This window comes from Hydra vulgaris, chromosome 15, assembly GCF_038396675.1.
Source record: "Hydra vulgaris chromosome 15, alternate assembly HydraT2T_AEP".
In the NCBI taxonomy this organism is placed as follows: Eukaryota; Metazoa; Cnidaria; class Hydrozoa; order Anthoathecata; family Hydridae; genus Hydra; species Hydra vulgaris.
Genome location: NC_088934.1, coordinates 47,506,020 through 47,521,352, shown reverse-complemented (window position 1 = coordinate 47,521,352; position 15,333 = coordinate 47,506,020). Strand labels below are relative to the sequence as shown.

Below are 15,333 nucleotides of genomic sequence, written 5' to 3'. Positions count from 1 at the left end.
AAAAATTTTAACTTGTCGGCACCGTTTTTGTATAAAAATTTACCCATTTTTTTAAAATCATTTTTATTAAATGTTAAGAATTGAACAGACATTAGCTCCAAAAAAGATGAAGATCACAATACATCATTGTAATCTTTACGCAGAGCCTCAATATTAAGTTTTGACAAAGTATACAACAATTAAAATTTCTAATAAGTATAAGAGTCCTGTACTGATAAATATCAAATAAAGACGAAGATTTTTCAATATAGCTGTAGTTTACTGAGCGTATTGTTATGCTAAACAGACGCCTGGGACACTGTAATAAATAACGATAGCAATTTTTTTTATCGACACAATATATTTATATAGTAAACGTAGTACATACAAAAAGCTTACAACATTTATTTAAAGCCAAATTCATTCTTTAAACAAGAACTGGAGTTGTCTGTTATTATTATAATTACAATTACTTTAATGATGCTATTAATATATTATATTGCTATGTTTACTATTAACACCAAATTGTTTGTTTTTTTTGTCCATTTTGTGGATATATTCGATAACCGATCTTGTTGTATAAATTTATAATTTTACCGGTAAAATCTTAAAAAAATATTTGTAAATTGTGTTGTAATTTAGTAAAACTCCAAAAAAAGTATTAATGGCACTTGTGAAGATGGCTAAATTAATAAGCTTTTAAGAAATAATAAACTTTCCAAGTCACCCCCAACGAAGAATTAAGATTGAAAAAAAATTATATTTAATAGAATCCTATAAAGGAAAGGTATAATGTTAAATCGAAAATGTGAAATCTAAAAAAAAAAATTATACGATAGAATTTATTTGCAAAAATGCTCAAAAACCTATCAAAGTCACCCCGTTTGACGGTAAATCGTAAAATAAGATATATATTTTTTCTTTTAGCAATTAATTTTTCATTTTTATAAGAAGAAAATAAGAAACAAATAAAAATAAAAATAAGTGAGTAATGATGAATTTTTTCTGTTTAATTATTTTAGGTACTAATTAAAAAAAAAAATTTTAAGATCAAAGTTATTTTCTGATAGAAATCGTTTAGATTCTCTTTTGAATTGTTCTGGGGAGAAGTTTAGAAGAGTTTTATTCTTAATTATATTTTTCAAAAAACTTTTTCATATAAATGGCCCACGGTATTGAATTTGAAATGAACTGAGTTTTAAATAAAATCTTGGAACAACAAAATTATAAGTTGAAAACTTTGTGGTGTATTTATGAATAATTTCGGTGAAGTAAGAGTGAAATATATTAGGAGATAAAAGTAAAGCAAATCCAATTGGGAGCAACTTTCAAGTTTCCAGAAGAGTAAAACGAGAAAAATTATTCGCTAAATCGCCCAACTTTTCCTTTCTCAAATGGTCTTACTAACTTACATGGTCCATGCTGCAGAATAGCTTCTATTAAATTAGAACAATTTATTGTTTGAGGAAAAATACCACAATCAGTTGGAGATTAAGTTGACGAAACAAAAATGAATTCATTTATATATCTTTCTGATACACGTGTTTACATACTGCTTTATTTAACGAATTTTTATTTATAGCATCAATGCTATTTTTTATTTGCGTAGGTATGATTGTATCAAAGAGCACCGCGGATGAACGGTGAATAGGAAGTTCACGCCTCCTTTCGAACCGGTGTTGCAAAAATTGCCCAGAGGTGGGGTTTGAACCTTTGTGTCTGAGGCAAGTGCGCGACCACTGCGTCACGGCTGTACATTTTGCTACAGCGACTTCTGCTTTTTGTTTTTTTTTTCTTTCCGTTTTGCAGCCCCTAATGGATACAACCTTTTCATTTAAAATACAAAATGAAAAAGTTGTTAAAACATGTTAATGAGAGTTTAATGAACGTGTATAACTACGGCGTATGCAATTTAAATTTTTCTATATTAAATTTACTATAAGGCATTATTCTTCCAAAGTTAATAAATTAAATTACTTCCTTAATGCAAATTCACTATCCAAAATATATTGTTGCATTAATTTAAAAAACAATATCTAAGAATCAAATAACAATTTGTTTACTTGATTAAGAAAAACCCTGGTTTTGAGCAAAAACCCAATCCAATTGCATTTTTGGGGGTTTTTGCTAAAGTTTGGTATAAGTAATTAAACTTTGTTATTAGATTCACGATGAGAGATTAAGTGTTTGTTAATTAAAGACTCAAAAACCTTGCTTATGATAGAAGAAAACTAATTGGACGGTAGACGGGTCAGATCGGGTCAGACTGACTGATCAGACGGACCAGATTTTTTAAAAAGCAGATGCCGCTTTCCAGCAGTAACAAAGTTTAATTACTTTATAGTTATTTAAAGCTATTTTTTATTTTTACAGGCATATTATTTTATGCAATAGTTTAATCAATAACCAAATTGCATTTTTTTACTAATATAAAGATATTTTTAAATAAAGTTTTCTTTTTAGTTAAATTTAAAATACATTAAAATATATATTTAAAGTATACGTCTTCAACATGTCAAAGTATCATTCACGCCAAAAAATAAAGCTAGTGAGTTAAATAAAGTGACTTTATTAAGTGATCAATTAAATGTTTTAAATATGCTATGGAATTCTCTCACTTCGTCTTGTTTTCCTGATTCATATAATTTGCAATACTTTAAGTTGTCTGTCAATCGTTATCTTGCTCTATAAACTTTATTTTTTCTCTTCCAATAACTTCCATCTCTAGTAGTGGTTGCTTGCATCCTTGCTGTATGTAAAGATGTTGAAAAAAAGTAAAAAGTTGCTCATCGTTTCCATAATGGAAGTAACCCCTGTCTTGTTTCTGCAATTTACACTGGAAACCAATCAAAAACAGCAGAATATTGCACTCAGGTTGCAATATTCTGCTGTTTTTGACCCAATTAGACCCAAAACTGATGTTTTTTTGTAGGAAATTGGATAAAGTTTTTGAAAAGTATTCAAAGCAAAAGTATATTTTTTGCACCCGATATGTTCTGCAAAAACGTTTTAATTGTTTTTTTAACAGCCAACGGGACAGTACTTTTAATAGCTTGCTTTTTTTTACAAGTTTTTAACAAAATAAATAAAAATTTAAAAACGTCTTTTATAGTTCAATAAAATAATATTGGGACATCCATTGATCTTTCTAATTTAATATTATTATATATATATATATATATATATATATATATATATATATATATATATATATATATATATATATATATATATATATATATATATATATATATATATATATATATATATACTTCAAATAAAACAGCTATAATTGGAGGTGATTCTACAAATAAAATGAGAGGGAGAGGGGTTGAATCTTTAAAAAGTACCGGCTAGCTTCTAAAAAAAAAAAGTTCTCAAAACAAAAATTTACCCAACTGAATTATGTCAAATACCTGACTAGCCGACTAAATTCAAATATTTATTTGCAATTATAATTTTAAAAATGTATTTAAATGTAATAAAAGATTTTTATAATAATCTAGTATAAGTGAACTTGAAATTGAAATTAGGTTCAATTAACTAATAAATGATATATATAAGGATAAGGATATTAAATTTAGCTGAAAAGGCTAAATTAAATATCCATGCTATACTATAGATTTCTCTTTGAAATCTATAGTATAGCATGTTATAGCAATTCCTAAATATTTTTGTAATCATCACCAACCACACTTATGTATTAAATTCTAGATTACTATTTATTTTAACTTCTTGATCATATTCTGTGATGAAATGAAATAAAACAACTGTGTTAATTATATAGACCTAAATAATAATGATTGCAAAAGAGATCCTTGCTTTTTTTCAACGAAATTGCCTTTAATATCTCTTTGTTCAATTTTTTAAACAAGTGTATTACAGGAATGGTTATTGAAAAAAAAAGTACTGATACCACAGCTACCTATTGATACTCAATGGAACTCCCAATTGGATTTCTTACGGATTTACATTTCTATTCATTCTCTGTACGTCGACATTAGAGGTGGGCAAATGGAGTCCATTGATCCTTCGATAGTAAGCCTAATTGACAATCTGTCAACACAGTGAGAAGTAATAAATTTACATGAACAACTGAAAAATGTTGGTGTTGAATTAGATAAGGTTAATAATATTAGCTTGTAACTGGATAAATCAAATTTAATTATAATAAATATATTAAAACTTCTTATTTCTGGCACTGGCAGTTTTATTTACAAATTTTTTAATTAAACTATTGTATTTACTTAGTTGCAGGCAGACAATTCAACCTTGTCTGAGGCAGTTGAGATTTGGTGAAACCTCATACATAATGAAAAATTGGATTTGTACAAAGATGACATTTGTAAGAGGTTTGAAAAAGCAATTGTTCCATGTCATTTTATAGCCATTTTAACAGATCCTAACGAGGAACAAATAAAAACAGGTGTAAAATTTTTTATTTAAGTTTACTACTCTTATAACTTATTTATTTACTTAAGAAGAATTTTGGAAATCAAGAAGAAGAAGCTGAGGAATGGTTAAATAAAGTCTGAATTTATGCCTTTTAAACTAAAAGACGCTAATTGTTTCACAGCATAATTTTACAACGACAGTGTAAAATGTTCAAAATCTGCAACGAATTGGTGGAGAATTATAGAAATGAAGGAACCTAAATCATCCGAATTACCTGCAAATGTTGCAAGATTTTTAAGGCAGTTGCAAGCTTGTCCAGCTTGTACTGGATCCATTGAAAGATTTTTCTCATCCTTTGGTATTATTTCGATTGAAATTAGGAATCGTTTAGGAAGAGAAAAAGTTAAAAAGGTTGTACGAATTTACAGACATTAAAGTTAGGGAGTCCAAAACTCTATATTTTTTGTTTAATCAATTCAGTTTTTTCTATTTTTTTGTAGTTAACTTTCTACTTTAATTTTTAGCATTTTTAAAATATTAAAAAAAAAAGATATCTTTGTAGCATGTCCTTGACGTGTAAAGCTGCGCAACCTTATGTTAACATATATGCAGTTTAAACTTTGAATGGGGCAGGATTGAACAGTCGTGATTGTATTATTTTTGCGAATAGTTTAGCAAAGTTTAGCTATATTTCCTGAACAAAAAATAAAATAGTATTGTGGTTTTGGAAAAAAGATACAACAATTTAATAAATGATGTATTACGTTTTTAATCAGGTTTTTGCTATTTAAAAAGCAATTACAAATAACATTGAAGCGTCAGCGTGGCACTTATTGCAATCGGCTTCTGAAATACCGTCGATTAGAACAGTTTCTCGCTGTAATATACTTAAATATTCAAACGATTGTGAAATCAAGATTAAGGTAAGTTGGAAATATTTCGGGTGTCTCATTGTTAAAAATTTAAAAATATAAAATACATTTTTTTTTTTAATAATTTGAATTATTTGTAAAAAAACAAGCACATAACTTGAAAATACAAAAAGAAAAGCACAATATTCACAAAAACATAAAAATAAAATATGCCATTGAAAATGTTATAATACAACACTATTATTAAATACTATATACAAATACAACACTATTATTAAAAGCTATTTACATTAACTGTTTACATTAATACATAAGACATTTGTAATTTTTGTATAAACAAAATCAACTTTAGTAAAAGAGCTTTTGAGGGATTACAACAAAACCATTTTTATGTGGCAGCAGAAAATATTTAGTTCTTAATTTTCTCAATGAATAAACTTTTACAAGGTATGAAAGTTATTCAACATAGAAAATAGACAGTAAAATGAGTCAAGTGGATCTGTAAAAAATGGCTCCTTACGATCAAACTCTACATAAACAACAACAGCATCAGAGTCATTTGAATTATTTCCCGCAAGAATATTTTTACTAAACAAACTTTGTTTTCTATTGCAAAGCAGTTGATTCCATTTTCATTACAAACTATAAACCGAGAACCTAAATGTTGTTTAAATTGTGAGAGGTGGCGTAACGGCAATGGAAAAAGAACCGTCGAAATGTTTTTTTTTTTAAATTTAGAAGTGAAATCAGCATCATTTGTTTCAGAGTATTGTAAATGGCCCTCTGGCAATCTACATACAATTTGCGTAACAGGGGACTGTGGACTACGGATTATCTTCTAAAGTCTTCCTAAATAACTTTCAAAAGGAAACGAAGATACATTGTCTAGGACTCCAAACCTCCGAACACCATCTCGCAAGTGTATTAGTGAATGGACGTTATATACACACTGGTCATTTCCATATAACATGCAAAAATTTGACACAAAGTACTTTAACAGTTGTTCAGAATAATCTACATAGATGTTACATAAGGATGGGCTAATAAGTATTCTAATAGCTACTGACAGACACAGACACATACAACTTTTTTGGCAAAATGCCTTTCAAAACAACAACATCAGAATAAAATAGAAATTGCCTAAGTTCTGTAGCCTTCCAATGTTTATATTCAGAGATTGATCTAGGCTTTCGTGCAAATTCTCGTGTGAAGTTTAATGCAAAGTTCGTGCCGGTGCATCACAAATAACTGCTTTTAATTTGATAGAGTAAATCTTGTCATTTTTTTTAAACCCTGTCTTCTCAAACATAGTCATTTCTGAAACTAAATCTTCCATATAATCATCAAGGGAAGTTGGTTTGCTTTTACTAAAATATATGGCAATTGGAAACGGACACCATCCAGTATTTTTAACCAAGCAAAGTATAGACCACAAACTATTTGTTAAGCTTTTGAAAATTAGCGCACCATCTATATTAATATGCAAGTCTAATTGATTTATATCATTATTGAGAGGACACCTTTCGGTAAAAATAGACTGCCAATACTGTAGGCTAAAATAAAAATATTCCCCACCAGCAACATTTCGAATGTTAACACTTCTTCGAGTACTAAGCAAAGATCTTGCATCTTTTGGCAAATCAGGATGTAACTTGTTTAAAAAACCAAGCAAATCGCTACATGCTGTCTGGGAAATGTTAAATTTTACTGCCCAAGAAACTAACTTATCTTTTAAAGTCTAACTTTTATTGAGTTCTTTAGTGAAGTCAATATTCTCCTCATCACTGTCATCATAAATTCATTAATGATGACAGTGATGAGGAAAGTCATTATATTTTTCAGTGTTACATAAATCATCAAGCTGACTATTGGGGTCATCATTATAACTAATCACATCAATTATTGGCAAATTAATAGGATTTTTTGAACTTGACATTTTTACCATAATTATTAGCAAATTATCATTATTTGCTTGCGAAACATGTGAGGTTAATACATGCGAGTTAGGTATATTCACACATGCACTACTCAATATTTCTGAAACCGCAACAGCTATCTTTCGGTTTTTTGTACATTTTGAATAAAAATGTCTCATTCTAGATAAATAAACTATAAAAATGTTATACTTTTACACTTTTATATTTTATACTTTTAAATAAACTATAACTAATATTATACTTAAATTGCATTGAGGCTTTCCAACTTCCAGGCTGTAAGTTAGAAAGCCTTAATGCATTTTAATACTATTATTAATAAAAAACAAAACAAAAACTTAAATATAATGTATAATATTATATTTGATATCAAATATAATATATAATTGATATCATTAATTTCAATTTTCTTTTATACATATTTATTTCTATTCATATTTACGACACATAAACCATAAATATTTTTTTAGAAAAATATTTGAAAATGTAAAAGAAAAGAATTAATGCAATCATGAACAATTGCATAAGCAATTTATGAATATGGTTATTTCCCATGCGGGTTCCAGACAGATCCCGCGAAAAAAGCCCCAATGTATCCCGTAAAAGTGGCTGAACTACACAAAAATCCAAAATAAGGTAATTTTGGACCCCCTTTATATATATCTTTATATATATATACATATATATATATATATATATATATATATATATATATATATATATATATATATATATATATATATATATATATATATATATATATATATATATATATATATATATATATATATATATATATTAGGGTGGTCCAGAGTTACATAGTAAAAAATAAAAGTGTTCCTAACCACTCTCCACAAGGCTAACTTTGTTCTACTGTATATAAGGAATAACCATGCAAAAAATAGATCTATTTGAGCAATTTTAGGGGTCTATAGGATTTCAACATTTTGGGCAAGCACCTAATTTTACGGTATGTTCGTAGCAGAAATCACATTGTTGAGTCTTTATATATAATTTTTAGTTTTGTTTTTCTGAACAGTCCTTCTCGGACACCATACAAAGTAATTGTTCTAGTTCTTTGTGCAATTTGTAAACAGCAGACATCTTGCCATCGACAAATAATTTTTAAAAATTCAAATATATAGTATTTTTGAATTTTTATTCTTACTATAGAAGAAAAGCTTAAAAGGTTAGTAATTTCCATCAGCTGCTTTATGCACATATCGCATAACTACAATTAATTAGTTACCATGAATAGTTAATTAATAATCTATTGTTTATTAAATGGATTAGTGTAATATTATCAATTTATCAGTCACATAATGAGCCTTAAAACAATTATTGTTGTTTTAAAAATAAAATGAACATTGAACATTTGAACATGACATTTATGAACAGTATAACAATATTTACTATTTAGTATTTTTTATATCCACAGGCAGGTACTTAATTACATAATGGAAGGTGAAAAAAGAAGTTCTGCTGAGGTTTGGATTGTCTTTTACCACCTCGAAGAACACCTTACTGTGAAGGGAAGTATTAATCGCGCAATTAAAGATATTATTATGATTTGGAGCAAAGCAAGAATTTCAACTCAGGGGATTAATTCAGGTGAAAGAAAATTGAAGAAGTTGTATAGTGAATATCAGCTGTTGAAGGTGAATTGGACAAAAGCATATGAAAACTGCACATTTAAAGAGCAAATGTTACGACTTGATGGAACTTTTTGACTTGGCCACAAAGAATGCTTTGGACATCATGACGAACAATGGAGACAGACAATTCCTAACGATGCAGAGAGAAGATGTTACCAGTTCAAGCATGGCTGGAGTGGATCGCAATCTTGCAGAAAAAGAGACGAAAAAGAGAGCTCGTATAGAAGCTAATGAAAATCGAAGACTGAAAGAGACAGAAAAGCTGCAGCAAATAGAAACATCTGGTCCTGCTTTGGATATCACTTCTTCTAAGTCTGAAGATAAGGACGACGTCGACAATGAAGACTTCAGAGTTCCATCATCATCATCTGCCCAAACTCCTTCCTCAAAGCCTAAACGACTGAAAAGCGTGATAGCAACTCCAGAAGTTGCAGGGGCTTTAGATAGAGTAAATCTTTCTAATCGTGGAGCTATGTATTCTGTTGCATCAGTAGCAAAGGCTTAAGGCCATCTTCTTGACGACCTGACTCTGTCTAGTAGGTTACGGATGGCTACTCGAAAAAAAGTAGCTGAAGCAGAGAAAAGTTCTTTTTCAACTAAATTTCCTCTTCTTCTCCATTGGGATGGGAAACTGCGTTCCGGACATAGCTGGTGAAAAAGAAACCGTCGATTGAATTGCTGTGATTGTCACTGGGAATGGTTGTTGGCAGTCAAAAAAATTAAAGGAGGAACTGGGGAAGAACAGGCTGCTGCATGCTTAAAAGTACTAGATGACTGGAATCTACAAGAAAAAATTCAAGGTCTATTTGATACAACTTCCTCCTACACATCGAGGGGCATGCGTTCTTATTGAGGAAGCCATTGGCTATGAACTTGTAAACATTGGATGCCGTCATCATTTCCTGGAAGTCATTCTGAGCAGTGTCTTCGCAGCTGTTTTTGGACGGGTGGACCAGAAATTGGTCTTTTTAAGAGGTTTCAGAAGAAATGACCATACATAAGGCAAACAGAGTACTCGCTAGTTAGAGACGAAATCTTCAATTAGGATACCGAAACTCTTCGGACGGTGATGATTGTCTACTACACCAAAGCCTGTCCTACATCTGCATCCTCATGAGTTTAGCCGAAGGAGGTCGGGATTATCTCGAGCTCCTTCGGTTATGTCTTGCCTTCCTCGGTGGAAACAGTTTTAAGATGGAGTTCCAGTTTCGAGTTCCAGGAACAATGCATCATGCTCAATGGATGTCAAAGGCCATCTATTCTCTAAAAATGGTGCTATTTGAAGGCCAGTTGGAAATGACTGCTAAAGAAAAGCGAGGTCTGAAAGAAATGGCACTTTTTGTCTCTCTCATTTATGGGCGTTTCTGGCACAAGGCTCCACTGGCTTCATACGCTCCCCTGAATGATGCAATGATGATCGGGCTTCTCAAGAAATATCCAAACTATATCATTGCTAATCGGCTTACACTGCATTTACTCGACATCTATGCTTCTTCTCAGAACACCTCGTGGGCTTAGCTTTTTTTGACGACCGAGTCCCTCTAGATATTAAAAGAGTCATGATAGCCAACCTCCAGCTTCCAAAGACTCAGTCAGCCTTGAAGAGAATAAGCACGTATGGCGCAGACTTCAATCATCTTGAAAAGTTTGTGAACCGAAGAACATTTTGTCTCTTCAAAGTACTTAGTATCACTGGAAAGGAGGAGGCTAAGAGTTTCCTGTTGAAAAATCCAGAAGCATGGAAATCGGATGCTTGCTACCAAAATTTGAAGGATCGAGTCGACAAAAATGAAGATTATCAATGATAGAGCAGAGCGTGGCATTGCTCTTATCCAAAAATATAATGAAACCCTCACCAAAGACGAGGACCAAAAATAGTTTCTGCTTCGTTTTATCTAGCAACATCGCCAGACTTACTCATCCTCCTCTAAGGCAGCCATGATCGCGGTTGATGACATTTGATAGGGCATTACTTATACGCCATACTTGTGAAATAAGTATTATAACAATTTTTCATTAAAAATTTTAAATATTAAAATAAGAAAATATCAAACGAAATTTTTACTCTTTTGACTGTATACATGAAAAGTCAAAATTTTTATTGACCCTTAAATATTGTCCGATTTGCTTCAAATTTTTAGAGAAATTCTTTAATATTTTATGAAAAAAGATAAGCCTTGTGGAGAACAGAATTTCCAAACTTCATTTTTTTTGACCACCCTAATATATATATATATATATATATATATATATATATATATATATATATATATATATATATATATATATATATATATATATACATATATATATATATATATATATATATATATATATATATATATATATATATATATATATATATATATATATATATATATATATATATATATATATATATATATATATATATACATATATATATATATATACATATATATATATATAACTATATACTTAAAAAGTCAATTAAATTTAATTATTGCTATCCAGCATTAACTTATTGCTGCCTGCAACAATAACAACAATAGCTTGCTTAAAATAATAACACGTGTTATTATTTTAAGCAAGCTATATTGTTTACACAATTAAATATTACAATAGTAATATGGCTGCTTTAAAACGTTTTATATTAAAGTTCTAACATAAAATTTGTAAAATTTTTTAATTTTTTTTTTCGGTTATATACTTTTAGTACATAACAGAGTTTCGGTTATATACTTTTAGTATATAACAGAGTTTCGGTTATATACTTTTAGTATATAACAGAGTATTTCATAATTTCACTATTCGAAAACAGAGTAATATCATTAGTATTTTATTAAAATATTATTAATATTTTATTTTATTTTTAATACTATTAGTCTCCGATCATTGATAACATTTAATAATCTTTAATATATAAAATATAACCTTTAATATATAAAATATAATCTTTCAACATAGGGGAGACCGGGGCTAGTTGGCCGCAGGGGTAAGTTGACGAACTGCGTTTATCTTTAGAGCCTTTCATCAGAAAGTGACAAAAATTACTCAGAAACTTCCTTATTGATCATTTCATCATTCACTGTAGTATTGTCAGGATTCGCGCATGCGCATGGGAGATATTGAGATTTATGCGTTTTTTGGACAAAAACGTAACTTTTAGAACATCGTTTTCTTTTTACTTTACAAAGAAAATATTTAGTCGTATGAAAAAACAATTGTTGTAAAAGTTCCGGTCAAAATTGGTTTACTATATCCAGTCATACTTTTTTTTCAAAGCCGCCGTTTTTCAGGATGTATAGACTGTTTATTAAAAAAAAAGCTTTCGGGGTAAGTTGACAAATTTTTCACGGGGTAAGTTGGCTCATAGCATTTACTATGGAAAAAAATATTTATTTTTACAAAATTATTTTTTTTATTTTTAACAATATTGAAAATATTTATTCTTACAAAAAAATTAAAAAAAAATTTTTTTTGTTTTTTTTTTCCACAGATAAAAGGTGGGTTACTGTTTTGCTTTTATACGGACTAATATTTGGTACCAGCAAAAGTAATATTAAATTTTGGGATAAAATTGTTGCAAAAATTAATTTTTAAAAAATTTCTGTTAATTTTTCACTTAACAGTGCATTAATAATCATTTTTATAGTTTGCGCCAACTTACCCCGTGGTGGGGTAAGTTGGCGCAAATTTTTTTTTTTTTTTGAGGGTCCGGAAAGGCCCCAAGAATTTTTTTTTGTAAAAGAATGCAAACTTTATAAGATACCCTAATCCATACTCTTTAAGACTACACTTTATTATTTTTAAAAAAATGTACTGTTAGGGCTACAGAGCTCATAGAGTAAAAACCGAGCCAACTAGCCCCGGTCTCCCCTAACTATAAAAAAACTCGTAGTAAAGTAGTATAAAAAATAAAAAACGGCAGAATTACGTTAAAAAACAAAAAACGGCAGAATATTACGTTTGCACTACAAATCCTTATTTCGATTTCCGTCTCAAACGAGTATTATATACAAACCAAAAGTTTTTTTTGAACTGTTTGCTTTTAAAACTATATATAAAAGGATTAATACAAGCATTAGAAAAACGAATTAACACGACGATTTGATAAATTACAGAGTTCCAATGTAAGTTCACACCTAAATGATACAGAAAGTAAAATAAATTATTCGGCACCACACACACAAAAAATGCTATGTTTACTATTTTTAATGTTTGCACTGATTTTAACCGACTTCCCAGGATTAACGATGTTTTGTTTAAACTTCTTCTCTGATTATCACATGCATTGTTGGCTGTCAAAAAAACGTTACTTCTTTTTATTGATAAAACTGTTTGATGATATCACAATAACATAATAACAACTGGTATTATTGTTTCAAGAATAAACACAGATATATTAACATAAACTGACTGTAACGAGGAATAATTGAACTTACAAAAATTTCCGACCGTATTGTTTACCGCGTCGTAAGCCATTCCGTTAATTGTGGCAAATTCAAGCGCAAAAGCTAAAATTACCATTAAAAAAAATGTTGATAGATTTTTTTTGTTTAGTTTATTATCTCGACAACCAAAAGGATCTACAATTGCTTTTCGTCTTTCGATCGCTAAATAAACAAGAAAAAACACTGACACGTCTAAAAAAAAGAACGGCCAAAAATATCCAGTAAACAATTTGCAGAGTAAGTCTCCTTTAAACCCTTTGGGATGGTTAAACACGTTAGTCGATAAAATGTAATTTGGTAATGCAATAAAAGATGCCATAAAATCTGTTACCGCCAAAATAAATATTGTAAAATTAAATACAGTAAACTTGATTTTTTTATTCAGAATCATGACCATCATCACCACGCCATTGCCGACTATTCCAAATAAAGCTATAGATCCATACCAAAAGATCTCCCAATACCGAAGTGAAAAGATATGAGTGTCAACATTCTAGTAAAAATTCACTTTCTGGCAATAGTAACTATAAATCAATGTTTTCAATATTTTATAACTTTTTTTTAATGACACATAATGTCTATTTTAATATGGCCTTCTTTGATCAAGGCATTCTTAGTCATACTTTGATTAAATTAGATATACAATTGGTATGATTAAGCTCACGAAATAATATACATACATACATATATACATACATATATTCAAACACACATACATACATACATACATACATACATACATACATACATACATACATACATACATACATACATACATACATACATACATACATACATACATACATACATACATACATACATACATACATACATACATACAGGGCCGGAAAAATGGGGGTGTGTGGGGGTGGATGGGTATGGTTTGGTCCATAACACTAAATACCAAACACTAGTATCCAGTGTTTGGTCCCCCCAAACACTAAATACTAGTTGGCAAAGAAAGAGTTGAGTTTCCTTAGTCGACAATTTAGTTATAAAATGTTGATTAGTACACAACAACATTGTATAGGCACTTTAGTAAGTAAAATTGTGCAGAAATTGATAACAAGAGCGGTAAGAACAGATGATTGAAATGCATTTAAATCCGGTTTGAAGTATAGTGTAATCGGACATAGATGTGGCTACATTGTTTTTTACAGGTTTTTTAATTGGTTCATACTGCTCTTTTATCTGTATTCTGAACAATTTTATTAAAGATTTATTTTGTAAGAGGTTGCAATGAATATAAATAAAAAAAAAAAAAAAAAGAGAACAAAATTGGTTAGTCGTGAGCGTAATTTTTGACGATGATTATAAAAGATAACATACTTTATGCATGTTTGTATGATATAAAACATATAATATTTTGTCTGGCAAAGTGAATGGTACACAACAAAAATTTGATATTCTTAATTAATAAATTCCATTTATATCATGTTAGGCCCATAGGATTATCATATTCCTTGAACACCGCTACGATGCCAGTATTCTAGTTAGATTAGATTCTGTGTTCTGTAAATAAAGAGATATAGACGTTTACAAAAAAGTTTGTCATTGATTATAAATTCTTTGTAATCTAATACCTCTGTAATTTATCTGAAATAAGATGACAAGCTCGAGCCTAATTAATAAATTCTGTATGAGTTAAATAAGTATCAATTATAAATACCGTTGTAGAAATGTCAACTGGCTGATATTTAGATAAAAATACTAGAACTTAAGCTTGAGGATTATTAAAAAAAAAAAATGCTAACATTTGAATTCTTAGTATCTTTGTATTTTATGAAAAATATTATGTACAAAACGAAAATTAACATAAAGACCTTAACATAGTTGATGCCCTTATGTTGCTAAACAGTTGAACTGAGATTTTTTACAGTACTTTTGTTGACAACCTGGCCATGGATAATTTAGCGCACTATGCGCTTTAATTAGGCATTGATCCTAAATCTGATTTTAAAAGAATTTATAGAGTCCATATATTTTCAGACGATATTTAATGTTTATAAATTTTACAAATCAGAATTCAAAAAAGTCTTTAGATACTCTATTCTTATTACTTTTC

The 15,333-nt window shown here is 29.4% G+C and overlaps 1 pseudogene; it reads right to left on the bottom strand.

The window, feature by feature from the left end:
• Positions 1-12,712: 12,712 nt before the first annotated feature.
• Positions 12,713-14,087, bottom strand: LOC136091653 (galanin receptor 2b-like; annotated as a pseudogene).
• Between the last annotated feature and the right edge of the window lie 1,246 nt (positions 14,088-15,333).